Raw genomic sequence first — 15,563 nt, 5'->3', positions numbered from 1 at the left:
TGGAGAAGGGTCCAGAAATTTGTCAAAAAACTTGTCCTCAGAACATGCACTTTTGCACCCTCGGAGGGGGTTTTTGATGAATGGATGGATCGAGATTTATCAATGTTTGCATTTGATGTCTGCTACTGATGTTGCACTTTTGTACTCTTAGTAGATGTTAGAACAAGTAGAGATAAATCGTTGTTGCTTGAAGCTTATGAGTGGAACCAGTCATAAATGGTACTTTTATCTCTTGACCAATTTCTGCTTATATTCTTAAAGTGATATACAGTTTTCAGTTGTTTATATGTTAATGCATGAATGTGTGGGTTACCATTTGGCACTTCTGTACGGTGGAGTCATTTATTTGTGTTTGATATATGAATAACTTATTATGCGATATGCTGTTCACAACTGTTTTTCTTAACTTTTTATGCAAAGTGGTTTATCTTAATTGATTTCTATTCTTGTGATAGCTGAATGATCTTTATTACCAGTTATTGTTCGAAATCTCTTTAGATCGCATAATAGAAGAAATACACCCCGGGTTAGCGTAGATTAGATGTGTTGTTTCTCATTAGATTACAATAGCATAGAGTTAGTTTAGAAGTTTGAATTAAATTAGCTTTAAATACTCCTAGATCAGCATCATCCAACTCTACACACACACACCCTTAGATTGGGAAACTGGTCCCATTATCCCTAGTCGGACCCGCTATACCAAACGGATAAGGAGCTGCCAACCAAGGTCCGGACCGGGTGGGTATCCCCCTTGTTGTCGACCAGATTTTCGGGGCTTCAACATATTTGGCGCTAGAAGGAGGGCCCGAACTATGAATGGCACCTAAATCAAAATCTAAATACCATTCTGAGAGTAAATCACCCTCATCAACTCCCTCGACTTCTCCAGTACGTTTAAATCCAGAGTCAGAAGTCGCTCGAGTATCAACTGCTGCTACATACCCTAATATTTCAGACCAATTTACCATTGAACCCCCTGAAATTCAAACTCTAATTCGCAAACTCCAGGGATTTTCTATTTTTACACAGAGGTCTGATAAATCTCAAAGCAGCGTGACTTCGCAATACAATCCTGCTCATCCCCTGACCAGATTAAAAAGTGAAAAATTTGGCATCCAGCCAACTGAATTCCCTCTCCCCACCAGGAAAAGAGCAAGGAAAACACCACCAGAGTCTGACAGTGAGACTCTTTCATCTACGTCGTCCATTTCAACTCCCTCACCGCGAAGTTAGCCACCTACATCTTCATTCCAAACCACTCATCCATCTTCCACAACCCCTCCTCTTCAATCATAAAAGATCATAATATCTTCATCTTCCAAGCATCAGGGATCATCTTCTGCACTTTCATTTACTAGCATCTCAACGATGGCTCAGTCTCCATGGAACAATCCTGGGGCAGTTTTAATGCCTCCACCCCTGAGCCAAATACCCGCCCATCCTGAGAAATGGCTACCCAAATTCAATCCAGAAGCAGGCATGCTAGCTGAAGAGCATATTAATAATTTCATGCTTTCTGTCAATCTCAATGGAGTTACCAACGAGGATGCTATCGTTCGGCTTTTTCCGAATACAATTAAGGAACAGCCGGGTCATGGTACTTTTCGTTACCTTCCGGGTTTATCACAAGTTGGGACATTTTTCAAAGTCAATTCCTTACCAAGTTTGGTGATGACAGATCAACGGCGACGTTAATCAATGACCTATCCAATCTTAAAGCCGAGGCTAGAGAACCCATCAAAGATTTCAATTTATGGTTCAATAAAATCCTCAACAAAATTCCCGCTGCTTCCCAACCCAGCGAAGAAGTAAGATGTGAATGGTATATTACGGCCTTACCATCAAACTTGGCAATCTTCGTGGATAGGGCAAATAAGACAACCTTAGTTGAAAACTTGACAGAGGCGATAGCAGTAGAGAAACGCGTAGTAGCCCTGGAAAAAAGATCTGCGATAGAGGAACGCAAATCTAAGAAAATCTCCTTCAAGGAAGACACCAAGAAGAAACAAACGAAAGACCCTTTCGATTTGGAAGGATTACAAAAAGTGCTAAAAACCATGTCCAATGAGATGATTGACATAAAAAAACAAGTAGCAGAAACTTCTTCAAAAAAGCCCTACAGAGCTTTTAAAAGAAGTCCTTCAATGGATGTGAAACCACCCAATGCTATCTCAAACGTCGAATCCGAAGAAGAAGAAGAAGAAGAGAATACCACTGAAGGGCAGACCGATGACGAAGAAGTTGTGGAACTACAAGGAATGTGGGATTTCATCCTCCCACAAGAAGAAGATCAAGAAGCATTTCCGGTTAGCACACAAAGCAAAAATCAACTTGATCCTCCCCAAACTACCCCTAAGCAGAAGGGCGCAAGCCCTGCAGCAAAAGATAAAGTCGCAACAAAGAAAAAGACTGCTAAAGCGACTCAATCTAGCCCAGTCCAATCAGATCAAACACCTCCATCAAGAACACTGATTGTGTCGGATGAAATGGAGTACAATATTATTGATGACATGAAAAAGACTAGGGCTAATATCACTCTTTATGAATTGAGCAAATTGAAACATCAACAGAAAATAATGATGAAAGAATTACATGCCGTGCCTACTACATCTTTGCCTATAGCTGTAGCTTCCCACAACATGGGAAGACCTCCAACCAACACGATCAATAAAGTTGACCCAAATGACATCGCCTTGATTGGAGGAAGATCAAGGTCTCACACTCCCCCTTTTCTACTCACTTATGAAATTTTCAATAAAAATGTGCACAATTGTTTGCTAGATTCTGGTGCTTCAACAAATATTTTACCGAGATCAATATGTGCCAAGTTAATTGTTCAACCACAAAAATCCACAGTGCGCATAGTTCAGCTTGATCGATTTCAAGTCGAAGTGATTGGTGAACTTAATCAAGTGACCATAAGATTGTCGTCTAACCCGAAGGTATGTCAGGTTATTGACATTCTAGTAGCTGATATCCCAGAATTCTATGGCTTGATTCTTAGCAGGGATTGGTCCGAAAAACTCCATGGATACTTCTCAACCGACTGGTCGCACATGTGGTTACCCTACAATGGTAAACCGAATCAAATAAAGGTTGAACGAGAGTTACACCAGAAGTACATAGTAACTGAATTGGAGGGAGAAAATGAAGCAATAGCATACAATAGCAGTATCATAGGCAATTACTCGGTAGATTCTTTCCTCGGCAATTTCAATGCTCATACCTCACCTTACTTAGAAAATTCAGTTTTGTCCCAAGTCGAAATTTTTTCCCAAACTGATAATTCAAAGTGTGTTAATTTTTTAGATAAACCTGTAAATACATCTTTGTTTTGGAAATTATATTTTGATGGCTCTAAATCTAACGAGGGAGCAGGAGCAGGATGCGTTCTGATTAGCCCAGACGGAAATAAGACCATGCTTACGTGCAGACTTGAATTCGATTGCACAAACAATACAGCGGAATACGAGGCCTTGGTGCAAGGCCTATACAAAGCAATCGGGTTGAACGTTAAGTACCTTCAAGTCTTCGGAGACTCTGAGGTTGTCGTCAAACAGGTACGTAACACCATACATTGCCTATCAGGTCATTTGAAACACTATCAATGTACAAGATCTAACTACACATTTCATAGCATTCAATATTTCGTCAATCCCAAGACTCCAAAATGCGAGCGTAGACCTGTTAGCTAACGTAGCCTCTAGACTTATTCCCTCCGAAGATTTTAGTCCAGATAGATTCTCAATAGAATTAATCTTTAGACCATCCATCCCTGACAACATCACAAGCTGGAGAGTATTCAATGACGATCCTGACATTGTAAATTTCCTCACTTCTGAAGGATCCTACTCCAATCAAATAATAGACGAAGACCATCATGATCGACAAATACAACAAAATAGCACTGATAATGCTATACCTAAATCGGTGGTTAAGTTAGAAGACTTATATGATTTGAAAAGTCGGTTTAAAAGGTCTACCAATTCTAAGCTCTACAGTTCAACTCTGAACTACGAATTAGTAAACCTAGGAACCGATGATAAACCACAAAACGTTAATCTAGGCGACAGCCTAGCCCCTGAAGAAAAATTAGCGTATATCCGTCTTTTGAGACAATACAAAAATGTTTTTTTTGCCTGGAATTACGATGAGCTGAAGACATACGACACTTCTATCATTCAACATACTATCCCTATGATTGACAATGAAAAACCTGTCCAACAGAAACTCAGAAAAATCCACCCCAATTTAGAAAATCAGATAAAAACTGAGCTAAATAAGTTATTGAGAGCCAGAATAATTTTCCCCGTCAGACATTCCAAATGGGTCTCCAATATGGTACCCGTTAGAAAGAAAAACGGAGATATTAGAATTTGTATCGATTTCCGAAATCTCAACAAAGCCTGTCAGAAAGACAATTTTCCCCTCCCACCTATGGAGCAGATATTACAGGCAGTAGCAGGCTCAGAATTAATGTCTTTTTTGGATGGATTTTCAGGATACAATAAAGTGCTGGTACATCCCGATGATCAGTTAAAAACCACATTCCGAACTAAATGGGGCACATACACATATCGGAAGATGCCATTTGGTTTGATCAATGCCGGCGCTACATTTCAGAGAGCCATGGACATCGCATTCAAAGGTTTAGTCAATAAATCTGTAGTAATTTACCTGGATGATATAACAGTGTACTCCAAGAAGCGAAGTGACCATCTCAAAGACTTGAAACAAATCTTTCAACGATGTTTAAGGTATGGGATTTCACTTAACCCAAAGAAACATTTTTTTGCATTAAGTGAAGGAAAACTTCTAGGATTCATAGTGTCAAAATCTGGTATTCACATTGAACCTGGCAGAATCAAAGAAATTTCTGAAATATCCATGCCTCATAACAAAAAGACCATGCAATCTTTCCTTGGTCAAATCAATTTTGTGAAGAGATTTGTCCCAGATTTTTCACGTACTGTTTCTCCTTTGCAAAACATGATTAAAAAGAATTCAAATTTTAAATGGGGTCAAGATGAGCATGAAGCATTCAACCTGATCAAACAAGCTATCATTAACGCTCCATCTTTAGCAACCCCGAATTTTTCAGAATCTTTTATCTTATACACATTTGCCTCAGAGAAATCATATGCCGCGATTCTAACTCAAGCAAATCAAGAGAAAGCGGAAGCTCCAATCACATTTTTTAGCTCGAATTTACAAGGTGCTGAACTCAACTATTCAGACGTGGAGAAACAGGCATATGCTGTTTTCAAAGCGATCAAATATTTCAGACCTTTCTTACTTAAAGCCCATACTAAGGTCATAGTACCGTTTCCAGTGGTAAGAAACCTTCTAATACAGAAGGATGTGGGCGAAAAAAGAGAAAATTGGATCACCGCTTTACAAGAACACGATCTTGAGATCAAACCAGCAAACATTGTAAGAGGTCAAGGCTTCTGCAAAATGTTGGCCGGAGCATTGAAAATTCCTGAGAATTCATCTGAAGAGGTACATACGTATGAGGTAAGCCTAAACGATGCAGAATCATTATATGCTGACACCATTTATTTTCTTAAGAACGAGTATGCTCCATCACACCTGGATCACACCAAGAAGAGAGCTCTAAGATTGAAAGCTAAACAATACCAGCTCATAAATGATGTTCTGTTTAAAAGGAATTACGATTCTGTGCTTCTTAGGTGTCTTGAGAAAACTGAAGCCGAAATGGTTTTGCAGGAACTCCATGGTGGACCAGCAGGCGGACACTATGCTGGAGATGCTACTGCACATAAAATGTTACGTGCAGGATATTATTGGCCCACGCTGTTCAAAGACTCACACAATTACGTGAGGAAATGCCAAGCCTGCCAGACTGCTGCAAAGAAACACAAGAAACCGTCCATGCCACTACAGTCGGTAAACATCGAGCAACCATTCAGTCAGTGGGGCTTGGACGTAATAGGTGAGATCGTTCCTCACTCTTCTAAGCAGCATAGGTACATCCTCACAGCAACAGATTATTTTACTAAATGGGTAGAAGCAGTTCCTCTCAAGACAGCTAATTCTGAAAACATTATTGAATTCATAGATCAATTTATAATCACTAGGTTTGGATTGCCAACGGCCTTAATGTTTGATAATGCCTCATACTTTTCTGGAAATACCATGACTGAGTTTGCACTTAAAAGAGGGTTCAAACTGAAATATTCGGCCAACTACTATCCGCAAGGTAATGGATTGGCTGAATCAACAAATAAAAACCTAATCAGGATTATTAAAAGAACAGTTGACCAGAACCAAAAGAATTGGCACAAAGCATTGGTAAATGCTTTATGGGCAGATAGAATAACGAAGAAAGCTTCAATCGGCACTTCTCCCTTTGATTTAGTTTATGGGAAAGAAGTGGTTCTTCCAACTCACTTAGTCATCCCCTCTTTGTCTTTAGTACAACACATCGATGAGGTATCTACTTCCTCCATACAACTAAGACAAATGGAAATAATTAAATTAGAAGAATGACGAGAACAAGCTAAGAAAACCCATGCTCATCACCAAGCGCTGATAAAATCCTCTTTTGACTCAAGCATAATGACCAGAAAGAATTTTCAGATGGGAGATTTAGTTTTGAAATGGGATAAGGCTCATGAAGAAAATGGCAAACATACAAAATTTCAGAAAATGTGGCTTGGTCCTTTTCAGATTGTAGAAGTCATAGGACCATCAACGTTTGTGTTGCAGGATTTAGCAGGTAGAAGGGACTCTTTGCCTGTTAACGGACAGATCCTTAAAATATATTTTCCATAGAAGATCACTCTTCTATTTTGTAGGATAGTTTTAGTTTTTATTTGTTTTTCTCTTTCTTATAAATAAAACCAGTTGTAGATGGTTACTAAAGGGGTTCATGAAAAAGACACCAATTCTCTATCAGATTTTGAGCTTTTTCGCTTGTACAAGTAGCAAAATTTTTCGAAAAATCTGATGTTTATTATTGACAGGTAGAGTTAACTTTAGCCTAAATATGATACTAGTTTCAACTTCAAAAATTTGATGAAAGCGACCTTTGGTAAAAAATCGTTTTATATCAGCACAATGAAAGGTATCAATAATAAAATAAATATTCTCTGTAAAACCGCTGTTTTCAAAACTCTATTATTGTCGTCCAGAGCTTTCTTAAGGAAAAACAATGACTTCCTCCCTGCTAAAGGAAATCGCAGCATTTAGAGGAACAATCCGAGAAAACACTGTATCTCAAAGAATAAGAGGTCTCATCACGAGCCGGCTTATCATGATCACATATATTATAACTTGCTGACTTTGCCAATACTGTCCACCAAAACAGGGCAACGACTCAAGATTGTTGCAATCAAAAGACAAGGGGTCTCATCACGAGCCAGCTTATTCAGCAAAAGTGTAAATCAAATGAATGACTGTGTCATAATTTGGCCACCAAACCAAGACATTGTTCTTTAGAGAATAAAAAAGGGAAAAGTGTCATAAGGGGTTTTTCTCTGAAAAGTTGTAAATAGCCTTAAGCAGGATAAAGGATCATTGCTGGGTAACAGGTAACCCTGTCGAGGCTATGGACGCTTGCGGGCAGCAGAGGCTCTACCTACGACAAATGAGCATATTTTAAAAGCCAGCACATAGAGAAGACCTTATTTTATCTTTGAAAGACCAAGTAATGTCTGGTGTGAATACAAGGACTAAGCCTGAGGAAACAAACAATTGGAATATGAAAAGGTTGAGACAAAATATCATTGATAGGATAAGGCGTAATGTACTCTATTTATCCATAACAAATTTTAGACATATGAAAATTTTTTCTGCTTCGGAAGTTAAAATTCAATAGAAAAGCAGAGATAACTGGTTCTTCATAGTGAATCGCCATTGTTGTGGCCACCAACAAGCCCCCCTCTTTGTTTGGTATTAGCGATAACACCAAGCAAATGGGGACCCTTAATAAAAATCCAAAAAAACATTTTATCAAAATTTTTGTATTTTAACTCCCTAAAGCTGTATCGCATCGCGAGAAGAGAGTGAAACGTTTTCCTATGCGCATAATAAGCTGCGAAGAAACAACGCGAAATTCATCGCATCGCATATATTGTGAAACGCTCTTAAATGAAAAACTTAAGGTATCGCCGACGGCCGATATGCGACGTCGCATATCGCAACATCGCATAAGCAGCACACAATGATTGGATGACTAAGCGCGATTTGCGATTCACGATCTGCGATGTATGCGATCATCAATTCCTGCGATGACACATCTTGACGACGCAATCCTCGATACTGCGATGCGAGTCGCAGAAATCACCCATCGCAAAATTTCCTCGACACAGTATTCAAGGAAAGCTGTCTGTAGACCAAAATTGGGCGCGCGCCTTAAAAGAAATTAATGATTGTACGCCAAAGTATCCAAGAAGGATTGTGTTGTGTTTTTCGAAGAGTCAGTTCATTATGGGTGTCATGATTATGCATTCATTAGAGCTTAAAGCTTTCATGTCAATCTTTTCATCATTACTCTTTTCCTTTGCATAAACTGTAAGACAACAAATAACATAAAGCAATGTGCAGGAAACATCTAAGGAAAAGGGGAAAGCGTCAATGCTCAGAGAACAGAGAAGAGATGCCTTCACAAACGGATGCCGCATGCAACAGGACCACAGATTCCAGAGTATCACTCAACAGATACTGATGTCAATAGGCCATCCAAAACTCAGAATCAAAGGCGCACAAAAGCAGCATGTTTACAAAAGATCCTGAAGCTTAGACTGGGTAAAGCAAAAAGAAAAAGGCGCTAAAGAGGGAAAACGCACCAGAAAAGCCTGGAACAAAGAACGGAGGCAGTTTTCAATACAGAAAATTGTTCAGAGAGCAAAGTCCCTAACTTATTCAGTCATTCGCAAGGCCGGAAACCGAAATAGCAAAAGCATAATCAGTTTGAGAGAAATTTGGGTTATTACCAAGTATACACACAGTGAATACACCAAGCCAGAGGAAGATTTTCGAAAATATCTTCTAGTTTGCCAGAAAGCGGTGCCAGCGCTTGTTATTTCTATTTTCGTAGCTCAAACGAAAGGAGAAGACGACCAGCCGACTCTTCCCAGGCGAATGTTGCATTGCTTACAGCACTAAGGCCAGCCGACTCTTCCCAGGCGAATGTTGCATTGCTTACAGCACTAAGGAGCAAATACAAAAACGGTTAGAAATTAGATTCAAGTTTTAGAAATAAATTTGCTTTAGTAGAAGGGCAGTCATTTAAAACCGTGTCCTAAATTTATGTAATTAAGATTAATTAGTTAGCAGTATTTAAACCCTTCTCAGGCATTTGGAGAAGGGTCCAGAAATTTGTCAAAAAACTTGTCCTCAGAACATGCACTTTTGCACCCTCGGAGGGGGTTTTTGATGAATGGATGGATCGAGATTTATCAATGTTTGCATTTGATGTCTGCTACTGATGTTGCACTTTTGTACTCTTAGTAGATATTAGAACAAGTAGAGATAAATCGTTGTTGCTTGAAGCTTATGAGTGGAACCAGTCATAAATGGTACTTTTATCTCTTGACCAATTTCTGCTTATATTCTTAAAGTGATATACAGTTTTCAGTTGTTTATATGTTAATGCATGAATGTGTGGGTTACCATTTGGCACTTCTGTACGGTGGAGTCATTTATTTGTGTTTGATATATGAATAACTTATTATGCGATATGCTGTTCACAATTGTTTTGCTTAACTTTTTATGCAAAGTGGTTTATCTTAATTGATTTCTATTCTTGTGATAGCTGAATGATCTTTATTACCAGTTATTGTTCGAAATCTCTTTAGATCGCATAATAGAAGAAATACGCCCCGAGTTAGCGTAGATTAGATGTGTTGTTTCTCATAGATTACAATAGCATAGAGTTAGTTTAGAAGTTTGAATTAAATTAGCTTTAAATACTCCTAGATTAGCATCATCCAACTCTACACACACACACACCCTTAGATTGGGAAACTGGTCCCATTATCCCCAGTCGGACCCGCTATACCAAACGGATAAGGAGCTGCCAACCAAGGTCCGGACCGGGTGGGTATCCCCCTTGTTGTCGACCCGATTTTCGGGGCTTCAACATGTCCTTATGGCTAATTGGTTTCCATCTTGTTTGTTGTTGTCTTGCGGGGTGATGTGGGTGATGATATGTTGAAATTTTAACCCACAGTGTCTTTTTCTTTAATTCACCCCTTACTAAAGCCTGACTGTTATGTTGTGGTGCTTGCTGTGGTGTCTTATCTTCCAATATTACTTCAGCCACTGAGCCCTCATCTGATGTATCAGCACCTGTAACCTTTCCTACTTCAGCCTCTGTTTGTGTTTGATTGTCGATCATCACTGGCTCATCATCTGATATGTCAGTACCTGGAACATCTTCTACTTCAGCCTCCATGTACTCTACCTATTTATTGATGGAAATATCCTGTAATGTAATTTTCTTCTTTTTATACCAGAGTTTCAGGAATTTCTTCTGCACATTAATATTGATAGTACCCACAGATTCCATCCAAGGATATCCCAAAACAACATCCATATTATCCATCTCTGAAGTATAAAAATCACTGTGCAACACATACTTATCCATAGAAATCTTCAAATCCTTATACACTTGAACACCCTCATCATCCACCTGTGTGTTTTCAATGTGTTTTGCTAGAACTTGTAATTTTTTTGCCAAATTAACATTGATAAAATTATGCTTGCAACTAGGATTTATAGAAACAATGATCTTCTCCTTTTGAATCAATCCATGAACCTGTAATAAGGATATACCCGTAGGAAATAGCCCCACATGTTTCTCCTTATCTTGTTTTCTGGCATCAGACCATCTATCTAAAAGTAATTTTTCAAATTCTTCATCAGGCAGGTTGGAACACTTCGTTTGGTTGAGTAATCCCCACCATGTGGCTGTCTCATTTTCAAAATTAAACACTACAAAAAATCTCCAATGATGTGCCCATAATGACTTTTGTGCTTTTATGTATTCTTCAATAGTAGGACCATTATCTTTTCATGTAAAACATAGAACCGCCATGAAGAGGGTTTTGAAAAAATTCACTTACTTGGCGAAAATTTGAAATTGTCACAGTTTAGTCAATATTGCTCAGAATCCCTATTATGACCTATTTTCGGAAATGGAACAAACATTCTTCATTTGCCCATGTGATGGAAATCTTGATCCAGGCATTGGAATTTCAGATATGCGCTGCAACCTTCCCGCAGTCACCAAAAATTCTGAAAAAAGAGTTGATTTTAAATCAGCGATATCTCCCTCATTCGGACTCCAATTCGACTGATTTTTTTTTTTTAAATTGGGTATTTTTATACAAAGAATCCAGATCTGAAATTAGATTTTGCAGATCTTGCACCAGGACATCCAAATCTACGTTGTAAACTCGCTGCCCCGAAAAATGTCTACAACACCACTGATTTTTAGATTAGCGATATCTCCTTCATCCGGACTCCGATTCGACCGATTTTTTTTGAAATCGGGTATTTTTTCGCAAAGAATCTAGATTTGCAATTATATTTTATAGATTTAGCACCAAAACATACAGATCTGATCTGCAAACTCGCCGCCCCCAAAATCCTGCAGAAAAATAAAAAAAATTCTCCATTTTTTGCCCAAGAAAGTGCTCTGATACCACTTGTTATAGCTCTGATACCACTTGTTATAAATATAAACTAGAAAATATATGAGAATAGAAATAAACCCAAGAATAATAAGATCTGAATATAGATAGAAATGATTCACTTTATTGATAAAACCTTTGAGGTAGGGCAACACCATACATTCACTCCTTAAGGAAGGAGAACACTCCACAGGCCATATGCCTATTCATACAATAATCCTTGATATCTCTCCATGTGGAGTCTCTAGCCTCTATATAGGCCTCATACATACAATACCATGGATCATTACCATGGTTCTCTCATACCATCGAACTAATACCATGGGCCCATTACATTATTACTAACTACTTGTGGCCCCTTACATGATATGGGTTAACCACCTTATTTATTACTATGGCCCATCCCATTATTACATTATTACCTTGGGTACCTCCCTTTGTACCCCATATTACCCCCCTAGGTATATAACATAATTTATACCATTGATATGTAACATTTTCAAAATATCAAAATAACAATATCAATGTGGGTTATATATCAAATTTTCCAATATACACATTTGAATAAAAAAATTCAAAATGGAATATATAAAAGGTGTCTTCTCATTCCATGGATAGGTGCTTTCCAATTCAAGGTATGAGTGAGATGTATAATTCCTTACATGCTTATATGGAGTTGATATGTATCATTTTAAAAAATATTGTCAATGGTGAGTCCTAGGGATCGTAGTGCAGATCATTTTTTCGAGTAAAAAACACGAGGAAAAATTTACACCTTGAGAGATTTGATCGCTTTCTACACTTGGTAAATCTGTGGTTATCATGGATATAATATGTTTTCAATCATGTCCGGCCATGGAAATTTTTTTGAACATCTAATTATTCTGATAATTTTAAATATGTTTAAGATGAAAATTCAAGTATTTTATTTATGGTTGAATTACTATAACATAGAAATCATTGCACATCATCAATAATTTTTTTTCTTGCATACATTGAAGTTAACTCACACTATCAATCTAATTAGTTTGAAATGAATGTACATCATACATCTAGTTACATCAAATAAAAAATCAATATCTACACTCAAATCAATGCATCTAGTGCAAGCATTCAAATAGAATTAGAAATCAACATATACACTGAAATCATTGTGTTTAGTGCAAACAATCAAATAAGATTAGAAATCAGTATCTATACTGAAATCAATGCATCTAGTGCAACCAATCAAATAAGATTAAAAATCAACTGCACTAAAATCAATGCATGTAGTGCATTCAATTAAATAGGATTATGAATCAACATCTACACTAAAAACAATGCATTTATTTCACTGAATAACAATGTATCTCCCACTCCCTCTCTTTCCTCCCACCCCCCTCTGTTTCTCCCCGCCATCTATATTTATATATCCATCTACATTTCACCCCCCCCCCCAAAAACTCTCTCTCTCTCTCTCTCTATATATATATAGATATATCTATATATATATATATATATATATATATATATCTATATCTATATCTATATCTATATCTATATCTATATCTATATATATATATATATATATATATATATATATATCTCCCCCTCCTTATCTTTGCCTCTCCCTTCTTCTCTCCGCCCCCCCCCCCACCATCTTTGCCTCTCCCTTCTTCTCTTTGCACCCCCCCCCGCCCTCCATCTATATATCTATCTGCCTTTGTGTCTCCTTTTTCTTTCTATCTCACCCCGCAAAAATACACACTCTCTTTCCATATCTCTCTCTCTCTCTCCCTTCCTCCCTCTTCTTTACACTCTCTCTCGTCCCCTTCTCTCTCTCTCTCCCTCCCTCCCTCTTCTTCTCACTCTCTCTCCTCCCCTTCTCTCTCTCTTCCTCCCTCCCTCTTCTTCTCACTCTCTCTCCTCCCCTTCTCTCTCTCTCTCCCTCCCTCCCTCTTCTTCTCACTCTCTCTCCTCCCGTTCTCTCTCTCTCTCCCTCCCTCCCTCTTCTTCTCACTCTCTCTCCTCCCCTTCTCTCTCTCTCTCCCTCCCTCCCTCTTCTTCTCTCTCTCCTCCCCTTCTCTCAGACTCTCTCTATCTCTTTATATATCTTCCCTCCCACTTCCTGTCCCCCTCACTTTATCGCTATCTCTCCCTTCTCACTCCCTCTCTCTCTCCACCTTTCTCTCTTTATGTCTTTCTTCTTCTCTCCATCTCTCTCTCTTTTCCTCCCTCCCTCCTCTTTCTCAAGTTGTCTCTCTCTTCCTTACTCTCTCTCCTTTTTTATTGCACCTCCCTTTATTCCCCCCCCCCCAATCACTCTCTCTCTCTCCACCCTCCAACTTTGTCACTATCTCCCCCTCCAACTCCATCTATCTCTCCCTCCCTCTCTCTATCCCCACCTCTCTCTCTTCCTTCCTCCCTCCCCATCTCTTTCTCTCTCACCTCCCCCCTCTCTCTCCCCTCTAGATCTGTCACTTTCTCCCTCCCCGCTCTCTCTCCCCTTATCTCCCCCCTTCATCTCTATGTTTCCCTTTCTCTCTCTTCCCCTTCTCTCCCTCTCTCTTCTTTCCTTCTCTCTCTCTTCCCCCCTTCTCTCTCTCTCTTCCCTCCTTCTCTCCCCCACTCTCTCTCATTAGAGAAATTTTGAAGTAAAAAATGGGTCTCACAACAAAAATGTACATAAAACTTAATTTTATAAGAACAAATAAGATTCAATATGATGATGTAAACCGTGGGGGTGATTCATCATTTTTTGAGTAAAAGGTTAAAAAAATAAAAACAAAAATATTCAACTTTTACTTTCAACTTATCTCCCTATGATTTTACTCAAATTTCAAGCGGGAGCACTCCTTGGATGCGAAATTTAATTTTTCATCAAAGGAGTACCCATGTTGCATACTTTGAATGGACCATACTACATGAAAATTGTGAAATACATGAAAAATGGTGATCTCATGTATTTCACATTTTTTTTTTATGTATTAGGGTCCATTGAAAGTATGTAACATGGGTACTCCTTGGCTGAAAAAATAATTTATCCATCCAACGAGTGTTGCCAACCGAAATTTGAGTAAAATCATGGGAAGAGAAGTTGAAAAAAGTAGTTTTTTTTTTGCATCCAAAGCTTGATGAAGTGATCTGGTGATCTAATATTATTTTATTATTTCCACTATTGTTTTATAATATTCTTTAGGAGTTCCATTTTAGACCTCAAAAGTTTTCTAATTCCATCTCTTCCTTGTCACTCCCTCTCTCTCTCTCTCTCTCTCTATTTCTTTGTTCTTCCCTCCCTCTCTCTCCTCCATCAACTCCATTTCTCTCTCCCTCTCTCTCTCCTCTCTCTTCCCTCATCTCTCTCTTCTACCCTGCAAGCCACCCGTCAGGGGGGGCTGTCACCCCCCTGTGACCCACCTTCTACACCCGACGCAAATGTTGTGAAGGCAAATCCCCTCTGTGAACAAAGGTGATCCCTCTAGCCCAATGAGTGGGTCTAGAAATAAATTCAATGGAGAAGTTCACTTGGAGCCTTGTAAATCGAGTGATCAATTGGCGGATATATTTACTAAGTCATTAGCAAAAGATGTGTTTGAGTTTCATAGAAAAAACTTGGGTGTTGTAAGCCTAGTTGAAACATAGACCAATAGGCATGTTTGAGTTGTCATGAGTCATGTCTTAGTTTAGAGGTTGTAATTAAGGGGGAGTGTTGAAATAAGCTAATTACTCCTGCATGAGGAGTTGGTTAAAATTAGAGAGTAAGTTAACTGAGTGTTGAGCGTTGAAGCGTTGAGTCAAGTCGAGTTAATTCATAGTCGAATTAAGTGTGTGGTTGCATATCAAGATATTTTAGGCGAGCCACTAGTCGAAAAGGTTTAAATACCCTTCACCAGGTTCATTGTAATAATCAAGTTTTATGTG

The sequence above is a fragment of the Pinus tabuliformis genome, chromosome 3_2 (genome assembly GCF_031772625.1).
Source record: "Pinus tabuliformis cultivar Carrire ecotype Pingquan chromosome 3_2, CPIR1, whole genome shotgun sequence".
Lineage (NCBI taxonomy): Eukaryota > Viridiplantae > Streptophyta > Pinopsida > Pinales > Pinaceae > Pinus > Pinus tabuliformis.
This window is presented reverse-complemented; position numbering follows the sequence as displayed.